The sequence below is a fragment of the Mycteria americana genome, chromosome 2 (genome assembly GCF_035582795.1).
Source record: "Mycteria americana isolate JAX WOST 10 ecotype Jacksonville Zoo and Gardens chromosome 2, USCA_MyAme_1.0, whole genome shotgun sequence".
In the NCBI taxonomy this organism is placed as follows: domain Eukaryota; kingdom Metazoa; phylum Chordata; class Aves; order Ciconiiformes; family Ciconiidae; genus Mycteria; species Mycteria americana.
This window is the reverse complement of record NC_134366.1, coordinates 158094731-158108268: the sequence shown is the minus strand read 5'-3', so window position 1 is coordinate 158108268 and position 13538 is coordinate 158094731.

Sequence of the window (13538 nt, the reverse complement as noted above, 5' to 3'; positions counted from 1 at the left end):
GAGTTTTGTCTATGCTTACAGCAAGTATACAAAGACACTAAAAGTAATGTAAATTTTAAAGCAATGAATTTACCCAATGAACTCATTTCATATGTCAGTGTTTAATGACTTAAATGATGCTCATTTAAAGTTTCCCCTTTCTTCTTGCTTTGTTCCCAAGTATGGAAGGAAAAAGATCCTTCATTAATTAGACTCCACAGGTCCTACCATTTATGCATCTAACGACATCCACTTCAAATCCACTGAGGAATTTATGGTCCCTTTGAATTTGACATTTCCTTTCAATTTTCTGCTAAACCAACCATCATACTTGCTAGACTCACACCAGTAGAACCTTCAGAAATACTGATGATATTTGCAACCAGTCCAAAACTTCATGAAAATGTTCTTCTTTCCCATCCTAACCCAGAAGAAGAAATTCTGCATTTTTCTTGCTGTAGTCTTTCTACTTTTCACTGAACATCACAATCAGACACAAAAGGCTTTGTATGGATTCATTAAGGGGCAAAAAGCTGTTCCAGTTCCAAACTGGAGGGCAAAAAATCATTGTGGAAGGATACAATGGAGGAGTGAAATAATTCTTCATTCTACAAAGTGATGCAGAGCCAGTCCATGATTACTATCTGCTGCCCCAAAGTTGAAACAGATGATAGATATACACTGAACTTCATCCCTAACATAACCTCTTCAATGCTGTCCCCATGATCAAGGAAAGAGTTAATTAATTCCTTGCTCAAAGGCAAACAAGGATCAAATCAAATGAAGAAATCATTAACAAACCAAACCCCTCCTCTGGAATTAAATCTCACCTTCAGCCTCTTCTGGAAAATAGTACAGGTAGCCAGAAGCATACGTACTGTTCAGTGAAGACTGTAACAAGTTATTTCAATTTTTCTATGATTCAATCTCTTATTTTCATCACATGACTTTATTAAATCCTTTTATTACCTATTTTGTCTGTGTTCTCTCATTCTCTATCCTACATGTGAGTGCTGCACATGACTGGCAGCAACTGGAGAAGAGGCTGTGGGTCACAAGGCCCATAGGCATGTGTCCCAGCAACTGGAGAGACATGGCTGTGTTTATCTTTCCCAAGTTAATTAAATCCTGAATGTGTGTGTGCATGTGTCATTCATTAGCAAACCTCAAGCTGGACTAGCCAGCAAGCAGGAGACTGGCATGGAGAGGCACAAGGTCTGAGCCAGGGGGTGGGTGAGGGCCCCACTATCCAGGAACAGACATTAGGTAGACTTAGGACTTGTGCTAATATATGAGGGATCTGTGACTCTGTGGGTGCAAGATCAGTGTGAGACAAGTGTGCAAGTTCATGCATCTGTTTGCTAGTGAACATCAAGCTGGACTAGTTGGTGAGTAGGAGGAGACCTGCATGCTGGGTAAGGGGCCCAGGGTCCAGTCATGGCTCTTAGATGGACTGAGAGGCCACATTGATATTAAAGGGATCTGTGATTCTGTGTGTGTTTGTGAATCTACAGAGTGATGGTGTGCGTGAGTTTTCACTTCAGTCCTGATCAGCCAGAGAGGAGGAGCAGGACTGCGCTGCTTCATGCGAGTGCTGTTGGTGTTCACGGGGCTGCTGCTAAAGGCAGTGCCCTGTCTGTGGTAGTCTGCATGGCCAGCCATGTTAAGAGTCCTCTGTGTGTGTGTGTGTGCGTGCACGTGTGTGTGTGTACGCGTGCCTCTTTGGGACACGGGCTCAGCCTCACTACCTGCCAAACCTGCAAACAGGCACAGCGGCATCCATGGGAATGGGATGGTGAGGCCCCTGCGTTCCCAGGCTGCACCTAGCTGGGCTTCAGCAAGTGCAAAGAAGAAACCCTGGTCCTGGAATCCACAGGCTTCAGCAACTCCTAACTTCCTCAACATTTTCACTTCCACTACCTCTGAATTAGATATGTTAGTTTTGATTTTATTTGCTTTGAACAGCTTTTACACATATCCATTAAAAATACAAAACAACATTATTTTCAGCTGTTTGACTCATATCTTTTTCACAGGAACACAGCATCTGATGTACAAGATCAGAGATCCATTTAATCTAATTTTCAAACACTTTGTGCAATGCTAGGTGTTTCAGTGAGATGCTATGAAAGCTGTCATGTTGAATGGTTCTGTTAACAAAATCCTCATTTTAGAAATTATTTAATTATGGATCTAGAATCTCTGAGGACGGGTGAGAATAGAGAACTCAGCATTAAGCATGGGACAAGAAGAGTGCCCTTCTGAGTTAGAAGTATCCACAAGTTGAACAGCTGCTGCTTCAATGAATGTTGTCAGCAAGAATGAGAGTTTCCAGGTCCTTGCTGACAGCATGGGGAAGAGGTGATAGCAGCAATGAGTCCGGTAGTCTGGATGAGAAAGCAGGAGAAGGAGACACCCTTAGACCTGAAAGGATCCAGAGATGGAAGTAATATCTGCAGAAGATGAGGTGGCTGAAGGGACAAAAACATAGTGCTCCTTCTCTGATGGTCAGTACTTTAACATTCAACTTTCAGGCTATTGCAACTGAATATGTATGTGTCTATATATGTGTGCACATATATAATATATATACATATATATGTGTGTATCGGTTAATTAAGAGATTGCTGTGATAAAGTGTTTAGAAGACTGACAAATCAGGCTAGTTTTAAGCTTTAAAACCAAACTTCACTAAATTTATTCATTAGCAACACATTTTGTGCTAATAATTAGTTCTTGCATGTTACTGATTGTCATCACTATATATACAAAACTGTCAGTCAGTAACACTAATATGCTACATTAGTTATGAGTATACAACACCCTGGAGCTCATGATGACACCATTGGCTATGGTCCTTGGTGGTTCAGAGGTTAAAGTGATCAAGCCTGAGAGATTTTGATGAGAGAATTTAGAACTGAAGGGGGTTCGTTTCTTTCTTCTCCATATTTCCACCATGTTTGATGTTTTTATGCTATTTGGTCCTCCCAAGGGGAAGCAGGGGTCTCATCTGCTCCCAATACTGCTTATATTGATTTTTTTTTCTTGTCTTGCAAGTCATGCTGCTTGTGTATTCCCCAAATTGACCTGCATGCAACTACACACATCTTTGTCCCTTTGATGATCACGTTCCTCACATGCTTTGTGAAGTGCTTATGCATTGTGTCTAGTTTTGCCATCACAGCATTACAAAATAAATAAGGATTCACGCTGGCTACCTTATTTTAGTACCCTTATATTTGGGTTCAAGGCAAGTTAATACTGATTAGGGCACGTGTAGTTTCTAGTTGACATAGGCCTCTGCTTTGGCTACAAGGTATATGGCACCAAGAGGAGTTATTTAAGCCCTAAGTTCAAAGTCTTAGTTCCAGGCAAAATACACAAAGAGATTTGGGCGTTCAGTAATCAGATGGACAACAGCCAGCCCTCTGAGTGCAGAGTTTCCCGAATTACCAAATAAAAGAATGACAAAGAAATGTGTCAGGAGCTTACACACTTGATTCTCAGCTAAAGGGAAATTATTTTATTATATGAGGATTATCAACCTAGAATTCTCTCCTGGACCTTGGTTCTTAAATCATTTCCTTAAGAAACACAGCTGAGTCATTTATTCCAAAGGATGCCTGGAAGGAATTGTGCTTAGTAAAAATCTCAGGAGCAGACAGCTTGACAGGATTTGGGAGTCAGACTGGATGCTCAGTATAGGAGACATACTACCTGGAAAGTATGGACACTGATCAAAGGAGAAAAACATGCTTCATCCCCTTGAGAAAGGCTCATGAATAAGCATTCGATGATGAATACATTCTCTTAGGAGAATAGAAACATGTGTCTAGTCCTAGTAAGTATGACATAAAAACCTTACTAAACAGCCATTAGAGAAAATAAAATTTAGCAAGTTCCAACTTCTTTGTTGTATTCAGAAATAGTTCCTCTTCTCTTAACATTTTTTTCCACTCCGTATTCACCGTGTTTCCATGAAATTCTATATGTAATAATATGAAAAGAGATGGATTAAGGGCCATTATAAACAGTTCATGTGAAACGGCATCATTTTACTTCTGTTAGTTAAGAAACATCTATATACAGCAGCTGAGGAAAATTTTTTAAAAGGTGTATTTTCTCTATATGTAATCAATTTTGATAATATTTTAATGTTAAATAAATATTTAGAATAGAATAGAATAGAATAGAATAGAATAGAATAGAATAGAATAGAATAGAATAGAATAGAATACTTCAGTTCGAAGGGACCTACAACGATCATCTAGTCCAACTGCCTGACCAACTCAGGGCTGACCAAAAGTTAAAGCACGTTATTAAGGGCATTGTCCAAGTGCCTCTTAAACACTGACAGGCTTGGGGCATTGACCACCTCTCTGGGAAGCCTGTTGCAGTGTTTGACCACCCTCTCAGTAAATAAATGTTTCCTAATGTCAGTTCTGAACCTCCCCTGGTGCAGCTTTCAACCATTCCCACGTGTCCTATCACTGGATATCAGGGAGAAGAGATGAGCACCTCTCTCTCCATTTCCCCTCCTCAGGAAGCTGTAGAGAGCAACGAGGTTTCCCCTCAGCCCCCTTTTCTCCAAACTAGATAAACCCAAAGTCCTTAGCCGCTGCTTATAGGACATGCCTTCCAGCCCTTTCACCAGCTTTGTTGCCCTCCTCTGGATACATTCAAGGACCTGAACATCCTTCTTAAATTGTGGGGCCCAGAACTGCACACAGTACTCGAGGTGAGGCCGCAGCAATGCTGAATACAGTGGGATAATCCCCTCTTTTAACCGGCTGAGTATACTGTGTTTGATGCACCCTAGGATGTGGTTTGCCCTCTTGGCTGCCAGGGCACACTGCTGTCACATATGGAGCCTGCTGTCACCCCCAGATCCCTTTCTGCAGGGCTGCTCTCCAGCCACTCCTCTCTCAATTTATACTTGTGCCCAGGTGCAGAATCCGGCATTTGTTCATGTTAAACTTCATGCCACTGGTGACTGCCAATGCTCCAATCTGTCTAGATCCCTCTGCAAGGCCTCTTGTCCCTCAAGAGAGTGAACAGCACCTCCCAGTTTAGTATCATCAGCAAACTTACTAAAGGTGTATTCAACTCCTGCATCCAGGTCACTGATAAAAATATTAAACAGAACTGGCCCTAGAATTGAACCCTAAGCAACACTGCTGGTGACCAGCGACCAGCCAGATGTAGCCCCATTCACTACAACCCTTTGAGCCCTGCCATTCACCCAGTTCTCCACCCAGTGCACCACGAACCCACTCATCCCACAGCTGGACAACTTGTCCAGAAGGATGCTGTGAGGGACAGTATCAAAAGCCTTACTAAAATCCAGAAAAAATACATCCACTGCCTTCCCTTCATCCACTAGGTGCGTGATCTTATCATAGAAGGATATCAAATTAGTTAGATGGGCCTTTCCCTTTGTGAACCCAAGATGACTCTGCCCGATGACTGCATTGTTCTTTAATTGCCTTTCCATAGCTCCGACTATAATCGCCATAATTTTTCCAGGAACTGAGGTTAGACTAACAGGTCTGTAGTTCCCTGGGTCTTCCCTCATGCCCTTTTTGTAGATTGGAATAACGCTGGCTAGCTTCCAGTCAGCAGGGATCTCCCCAGACTCCCAAGACCTTTGGCAGGTAATTGAGAGGGGTCCTGCTGTAACATCCGCTAGCTCCCTCAGTACTCAGGGATGTATCCCATCAGGTCACGTGGACTTACAGACATTCAGCTGACACAACTGGTCCCTTACAATTTCAGTGTCCACCAATGGAAAGTCACTGTTCCTGCAGTCATGGTCCTCCAACTCAGAGGACCGGGTAGCCCAAGGTCTATCAGTATTATTAAAGACTGAGGCAAAAAACCCCACTGAATGCCTCCGCCTTTTCTTCATCCCTGTTTGTCAGGTGGCCATCAAGTATTGATCCAACATTTTCCTTAGATCTCCTCCTGCTATTATTAGCATACTTTAAAAAGCGTTTCTTGTTGTCTGATGCAACACTGGCCACTTTCAACTCTAACTGAGCTTTGGTCTTTTGTGTTTTCTCCCTGCATGTGAACCACAGCTGTGTAATCTTTCTGCGAAGCCTGACCTCTCTTCCAGAGATCATACAGTTTCTTTTTCCTCTTGAGCTCCACAAGGAGTTCTCTGTTCAGCCAAGCTGGTCTTCTGCCCCACCTGCTTGCTTTATTATACTATGCATTAATTATATTGAAAAACTATGTAGAGTTCATGTAATATATATTGTATTTTGCTATTTATTTTCCATCTTATTCTAGACATATTCCAACATTTTACTGTGATGAAACCAGATGAATTATTTTGAGTAGCTTTTCAAATATTTGACATTATTTCCAACATATTTCCAACATATTTCAGAGTTATTTCAAAACTCTGAAATATCTACAATTAAATTGAACTTGCTCCATTTGATGTTTGTAGAGCTACTAAAGATTCTTTTACACTCCCCTGAGTTCATTGTTAATTTTGCAACATATTCAATATTCAGGGATCTCATTATTTTCTTTATGTGTAGCCCTTCAATGTTTCCAGTGCAAATCTTATTTCTCATTTAGTATAAAATATTTTGATGCCACTTATTGTATCTCTAAATACTTTTGCCAGGGGCTATTAGGATTTCAGACAAGAAACTGCTTGCTTATAAATGAAACAATTTTCTTAAAAAGACAAATAGACTGAGATGCATACAGTCATGCATTCAGTAAGATGATACACTACAGTCCATTTTTCTTTGTTTCTATAATAATGACAAACACATATGTGGACAGACACTATGCCTGAAATAAAAAATGCAACTGATTACTTTTTCAGAACGGTAGCTAACACCTTCATAGGAAACCGGAAATCCTAAGCAGTAAAAATACATCAGAAGAAAAAATTAGAGGAACTTGATGATAGAAATTGTTTATATATGATAAATTGGCACAGTATGGAAAATTAAAAATTAGTGCCTCTGGATAGTAATACTATACTTTCTATTTATTGAAGTACTTTATTCTTAACAACTGAATTTGGAGGACTTAAAACAATAGTTCATCTAGTCCATTCATGAGAATGGGTAATGTTATACATTCTGTATTTTCATGTAAAAAACAATAATCACAGAACAGTTCTAGAACCAAAAGCAGTGTACATACCATGCCAACAAATTTTGCTACCCATCAAAACTATAAACAGGTAAGAAGCAGCACATTCGAGAGCATCGAACTAAGTAAATTATAGATGTATAGTGCTGAAAAATGTAGCCCACCATCTGAAATGCAGACAAGGATACCGACCAGCAAACTGTCAACAGGTGACTGGTCCCCTTTATCTTCTTATCTCTCCATTTTTGCACATTTGTTCCTCCCCAAACCACCTTGATCCCTCCATTTCCCCGCCTTTGGTTCCTCCCCTAAACATCCCATAATACGTCTCACACAATCCCAGAATGCTCTTCCCCTGCATCCAATAATGAGCACCGTCCTCCAGGGCAGGGACCCCCCAGTCTGTGCGGTGCCCCGGAGAACCACCCCCAGGGACTCACGGTGCTGGGTCTCACCCAACCCATGGGGCTGATGCTCTCCTGGGACAGCCCTGGGGAGGTCAGGGAGGGGCTCATGTCTCCGTGCTCCTCTGTGTGTGGGGGGGTGAGCTTTTTATCACATACCCTAACACAGGTCAGCTCAGTTCTACATTTCAAGCTGCACAAAAAAATTATAGCATCGCCACATCACCACTCATTACTTTTAGCTCATCATTCTCCAAGTGATACGCAATGTCCCTGCAGAAAAAGAAGCAAGCAACAGAGCTGGTTGTGAAATACCATTCAAAATCAGCACCAATATACTCTTGCTGTAATACTGCACTTGGCTAAACAGAGGAAGGGATTCAAACATTATATGTCATTTGAGAGTGGAGTACAGAGCAAAATAGATAGGAACAGGGTCTAGCTATGTTCATGCATACCAAATATCTAGCTGAAACAAAATAGCCTGAAACTAGTCCAATAATCTTTTCCACCCACTTTCTTTAACCCCCTCCAGCTTCCGATCAATGTCTAACATTCAATAATACAAACAAAAGTCTGAAATATTTTACTAGGCTACCTTGAACACTCCGAGACAAACTAATAATGCAGTCATGAATCAAAATTAAATGTCTCAGCTGTGATATTTGTGTTCATCAGATACAATTAAGCTCCATTTTGCCTGTCTTTTCTTCAAGATTAAAAATGCAAACACTTGCCACCAAAATTTCCTAACCTATCTGTGCCTTTATAACCTCAGCATATGGCATCTAAAAGTCATCAGTATACTTTAGTTGCATATCCAGAAATATGTCTCTAAACCAGGTTATCAATTCTGTCTGTAATGTCAACGGTTTCTATACTCATAAGTGTTTATTAAATGAGTGTTTATTAAAGAATATATGGGAGGCAGATAGAACACCAGTCTTCTTTCTAGTTATGAATTACTTATAAATGTTCATTACATAACTTGCAATCTGAAATTAGAGTCAAGGTCACCAGTATTTTACAGGTTTAGTTTTTCTACAGTTCCGTGCACAGAATTCTTGTTCGAGCCAAGGAGAATCCTTCATGCAGAATAAAAAACAGAGGCCTTCTAGATTTTTTCTCCTGCAGACACCAGAGGATTTATATATGTAACTCCTGTAAGTATCATCAAGAATAATTAATTATTAAATTTATATCTACAGTGCTTATCTTCCCTAACATTCCAAGAACCACACAAAGACATTAAAAACATTAAACATTAAACAATGCAACAGATAATACAGATAAAAAAGTCACATAAATAATTAAAACAAAATCTGAGATGCAGTGTAAAACTTTTTTCTATATTCTTTTCACCCCATGGCTAGCAAATAGAAGTTTACTGAGAAAATCTACACTCACCAGTGAGAATGCAGTTTAGATTTGCTCAATGAAGAATGATAGTACATACATTGCATCTGATTATCACTGAATGACAGTTAAATAACTGACATGTTTAACATACATTTACTATGTCTCAATCTAATGCAAACAGGAAAGTGGAATTTGGAAGGATGTTTTAATCTCCCCCCACCAGCTCACCTACTTTCCTACCTACACAATCCACTAAAAAAAATGAAATATTTTTTCTTCCTATTTCAGCACCTCACCACCCTTTCCTCATTTCTTTTCCTTTACATACTGCAGTAGTACTATTATGACAGAAGGATAATATTTGATGCAATTCTAGACATTTCTCTTTTATTTATTACTTCAGTGACAAAGCATAGCAATTTCCTACCATACTTTTTCCCCCCAATGTTTACCTCTTCTTCTTTTGTGTTCTACTGACACTATATGCAGCCATTCCCTATTATGGAATTTCCCTTTTTTATGTCCATGGCATCCAGAACTCCAGGTGATAATCTGCCTTTAAGTATATACCAAATAATTGTATTTGTTGCAACAATCACCTTAAAAATATTTTCTAAACTTTTGCCATTCAAGCGTCCCTTCAGCAAGCTTTCACTGCACAATGTTGCACTGTATCACATGCATGAGCTTGTTGGGAGCTACTTACGTGTCTCAACAAAGCAGTGCATTGAGCAGAATAAACAATGACATCTTTGGTCATGGATCAAAGGTCCTAAACTGCCAGATCTAAGGGGTAATACAGCTAGTGTTCAAATAGCTACTTGAATGTATGCCACTCAATTACTAAGGACAGGGGAATCAAGATCTAAATTCTGCCCAAGCTGACTGCCTGGCACATCTTAGTGAGCCTGGCCTCCCTGCACATACCATGTAAAAAGTCACTCTGCCTGTGTAAAGAAGTCAGACAATTCTGATTTTCACACACCCTATAGGATTTCCAAATCATCAAACTCAAACTCTGCTGATCAGAGATGGGAGGACATTACAGCAGTGACAACTTTTGCTGAGAATGCCAGTCATCTCTCACAAACACAACTACACACCAAGATCATCTTGACTGATCATGACTGATACAATAAAAATAAATTTAGTCACTAAGATATGCAAAATCTAGTAGCAGTAGACCAAAACTAATTTCTTGAATTCCTCTTGAAAACTAAGTGTTATATAGTACAATATCTAAATCAGGAAATGTTGCATAAAATAGACTTGCATTCTCTCTCTCGTCTCCAAACAGACTTCAGATGTGGCCTCTAGTAGAATGAAAGGAACATTTAATAGGGAGATAACAAAATCACAGCTAATTGTGATAATGAAACATATGATCTCTGTCTCCCTGTGAACAGTGCATCTGAAAGAATTATTCCTTTTTTTCTTTATTCAGAAGTGTAAGTGGGTACTCTTGAATATTGCTGCTATCCGGTTTCTCGAAGGGATATTTTCTGCTAGAGGCAGCTTAGAACCTGATTTATGAAAACTTAAGTTAAAAAGTAGTCAAGAGGAGGTAGGTGTTATGACACCTTTCCTCTCCAGCTATTTCCATCACGGTATTTGCTTTACTGCATCTTTGTTTGGGTTGTATTACACTTGATCTTCATACTACGGCTGTATCCTGTACTGTGAATATATGGCAGTAACATCAGCACATGGTAGCACCCCAACATTTGTGGAATGATCCCTGCCTCACTCTTTCCCATCCAAACCTCACCATCTGTTTCACACCAGTAAAACTATTCTACTCTGAGTAAACAGAGGTAAGAAGTCAAGTGCCAGCTACCTGAGGATGGCACAACGGTGTCCTCCTCTTTGTGACCTCCTCTGAAGGACTCCAACATGTGTTGAAAAGCATAAGTGAGAAAACGGAAGTTTGGGAGTACATTTGTAACACTCTCCTACGGTTTTCAAGGTAAGAGAAGAATGTTAGGGCTCACCAACAAATGAGCAGGCAGTTCAGGGTTATGGTTAGGTCTAACATAATCATATTTGGGTTTATAACCAGATGGACTAAGTTATGGGAATTCAGAAAATTCTACATTCTGCATTAGGTCAGGATGTTCAAAATAATTATGTGATATGAGTGAATGAGATTTGTATCCTAAGTCAAATACGCATTTTTAAATATCACTGCCTATATGCTTTGCACATGCCTACATATGCTGTCTGTGCTTGCAAGCATTGTGTATCATATTATTCACAGTGTTACTTGTCACGGAAGACCCCACTGCATTTTTTAAAGCAAAGAAATCAGTCTATCTACAATCAGAGTGAAGTTACCCGGGGGTGAAATGTAGGAGTTATTTAACAAAATACAGCTACCTTACACAAAAGTATATGACAGGGAATGAAGAATAACAAATGCAGTTGAAAACGTAGGAGGAATTTGTAATGTAATTATCAAAACTTAAATTTGATCTGCCTTGGCAAAGTGAACAGGGAACTGTGAAGGGGTGAAATGCGAATACCAATAGTAGTACATTATTCCATAGGACTATTTTGGTGTATTCATTTCTTGGAGATTCTGAGGCAAGAGTGCCTGCTTACAGATACTATAACTAAGGCATCACAGCGTAGTTTACCTTATGAAGCATCTAACAATAATAGCACAAAGGAGCACCACCACTGTCAGGGCTCTGATACTCGTTTTCCACTAGCATGGATGATATTCATGTGCCTGACAGGTCAGACATTTAAGTATCTGCCCATTTCTGATTTCAGCACATTTTAAAATTCTTGGGAGTATTTAATCATAGTGATTGACTTAATGGTCCTTGCCAAGTCACTTTCATCCTTGACTGGTACCCAAATGATCAATAAGCTTGACCATGCCAAAAGAGGGGAGAAAGAGAGAAAGAAGGAGAGAAGAGAAAGATAAAAAAGAGGGCAAGGAAGAGAAAGAATGAGGGAGAGAAAGCAAGATAAATAAAAGCACAAAGGGAGGAAGAAAAACAGTGAGAGAGCGAAAGAAAGAGAGAAAGGAAGAGAGGGAGGGGAAGAGAGAAAAAAGGAAAGGAAGGAAGGAAGGAGAGAGGGAGGGAAGGAAGGATCGGACTGAGGGAAGGAAGGAAGGGGGGAAGGAAGGAAGGGGGGAAGGAAGGAAAGAAGGGAGAGAGAGAGGGAGGAAGGGAGGGAAAAGTAAGAGGAAGAGGACACTATATGAATATGAAACATACAGCATGATCTACAGCTTGAACCCAGAATCACTCAAAAGGTTATGGGATGCTAGTATTTAACAACAAAACAACCACAATAAAAATGCAACATCATAATGTTTGAGGGCTGGGATGGGGGCTGTTCTAGAAAGAAATTCAAATCAATCCCTAGCATTAATACTATCAAATGTGCCTAAAATTTGCCTTAGTACCTGAAGTACTATTTTTAAAATGCATCTAAATTACTTGGAAACCTACCTTGGAAACCTTGGAAACCTTGGTCTTTGAAAATTAGTAGGAATTTGGCCACAAAAATTCCTTGGGCATCCCATTTTTAACTGTAAGCATTTCTTCGTTCACATTTAACATGTAACTGATGAGCCAAAATTTCATTTTCAGAAGTAATACAGATAACTCACAGCATAAATCTTACTCGATGTCAAACAGACATAACTTCTAACAGCATCAAAATAAGCCTCCTAAATAAGTCAGGTACTGAAGTACTGAGCAATGAAATGCATGAATTAGAAATAATAAGTCTAGGTCTTCAATATCTATTTCTCACCTTCAATAACTGATAAACTATTTACTCCAAGGAGATTTGAGTTCCAGAGCTGGAAACTGTTCTTGGCGGAGTAAGGGCAGAACTTTATTCCAAGCACATAAAAAAAGCTGAATATTAGAAATGAGGCCATTCGTGCTATTCTGAAAGCACAAGTCTCCCTTCAGTTTCGAAATGCTCTTGAAAAATGGATTCCAGTTACATGCATACATACATGCATAAATGTACATACAGTACATAAATGTACATACTGTACATATATTACAGATATACTGGAATTCTTTTAATGAATACAGTAGGCAAGTTCTGAACAGAGTGATTTTCACCCATCCCACATTACCGAAAACTGAAATTTTGTCAAAAAGTTGATCCTAATGTGGCACTGCCTTTAACACCAACACAGAGCTTGTATAGCTTGTGAGATCACATTCCTGAGCTGCTGCAGAGGAAGCAAACAAGCCCACCAAGTTTCAACTGCAACAGTCACTCTCCAAGACTTATGTGTCTGCAAGAGAGGGCTGTAGACAGTACACGAGGCCATGAAATATATACCTTTGCTTCTCCCCGGTAAACAAACCTGTATGGATCCGATGGGGCCGGTTAGTGTCAGCACTTGCAGCTAAAGATATTCTTTCCTCACGCCAGCTACATGCAGTCTTACAGCTACAGAGACAAGTTCAGCCAGCCATATGCAGGGCCACACGGCTAAATGCTGTTGGCCTCACTAACACAGGGCACGGTTGTAAGTAAAGGTGGAAGGAAGGCACGTACTGCTCACCCCTACACCCACATGGGAGCAGACTCATAGCCATGCAAACTTCCTTTCGCATTGTGCTTTGAGAGTAAAGGATTCATTCCTTCAACACTATTTTCTATGATATTGTGGTACTAGTGCATATATAT